Source organism: Piliocolobus tephrosceles, chromosome 21 (assembly GCF_002776525.5).
Source record: "Piliocolobus tephrosceles isolate RC106 chromosome 21, ASM277652v3, whole genome shotgun sequence".
Taxonomy (NCBI): domain Eukaryota; kingdom Metazoa; phylum Chordata; class Mammalia; order Primates; family Cercopithecidae; genus Piliocolobus; species Piliocolobus tephrosceles.
Window position 1 is genome coordinate 50,895,941 of NC_045454.1, and position 1,313 is coordinate 50,897,253.

The following is a 1,313-nucleotide window of genomic DNA, read 5'->3' on the forward strand; positions in this document are numbered from 1 at the left end:
TTCCTTCCTTCCTTCCTTCCTTCCTTCCTTCCTTCCTTCCTTCCTTTCTTTTCTTTCTGTCTTTCTTTCTTTCTTTCTTTTTTGAGACGGAGTTTCACACTTGTTGCCCAGGCTGGAGTGCAGTGATATGATCTCAGCTCACTACAACTTCCACCTCCTGGGTTCAAGCAATTCTCCTGCCTCAGCCTCCAGAGTAGCTGGAACTACAGGCATGCGCCACCATGTCCAGCTAACTTTGATATTTTTAGTAGAGTCAGGGTTTCTCTTTCTCCTTGTTGGTCAGGCTAGTCTCAAACTCCCGACCTCAGGTGATCTGCCCACCTCAGCCTCCCAAAGTATGGGATTACAGGCGTGAGCCACCGTGCCCAGCCTCCCAGTTGAGTCATTTCTAGTCTTCTGAGCACCAGAAACTTGATAAGATGTGTGTTGTTTTATTCATTTTATAATTATTTATTTATTTATTTGAGATGGAGTCTTGCTCTTTGCCCAGGCTGGAGTGCCGTGGTGCGATCCTGGCTCACTGCAACCTCTGCTTCCCAGGTTCAAGCGATTCTCCTGCCTCAGCCGCCCAAGTAACTGGGACTACAGGCACCTGCCACCACGCCCGGCTAATGTTTTGTGTTCTTTCTTTTTTTTTTTGAGACGGAGTCTTGCTCTGTCGCCCAGGCTGGAGTGCAGTGGCCGGATCCCAGCTCACTGCAAGCTCCGCCTCCCGGGTTCCCGCCATTCTCCTGCCTCAGCCTCCCGAGTAGCTGGGACTACAGGCGCCCGCCACCTCGCCCGGCTAGTTTTTTGTATTTTTTAGTAGAGACGGGGTTTCACCGTGTTAGCCAGGATGGTCTCGATCTCCTGACCTCATGATCCGCCCGTCTCGGCCTCCCAAAGTGCTGGGATTACAGGCTTGAGCCACCGTGCCCGGCCTTGTGTTCTTAATAGAGATTGGGTTTCACCATGCTGGCCAAGCTGGTCTCAAATGCCTGACCTCAGGTGATCTGCCTGCCTCAGCCTCCCAAACTGCTGGGATAACAGGCATGAGTCACGGCTCCCAGGCTTTTTTCTTTTTCTTTTTTTTTTGAGACGGAGTCTCGCTCTGTCGCCCGGGCTGGAGTGCAGTGGCCGGATCTCAGCTCACTGCAAGCTCCGCCTCCCGGGTTTACGCCATTCTCCTGCTTCAGCCTCCCGAGTAGCTGGGACTACAGGCGCCCGCCACCTCGCCTGGCTAGTTTTTTGTATTTTTTAGTAGAGACGGGGTTTCACCGTGTTAGCCAGGATGGTCTCGATCTCCTGACCTCGTGATCCGCCCATCTCGGCCT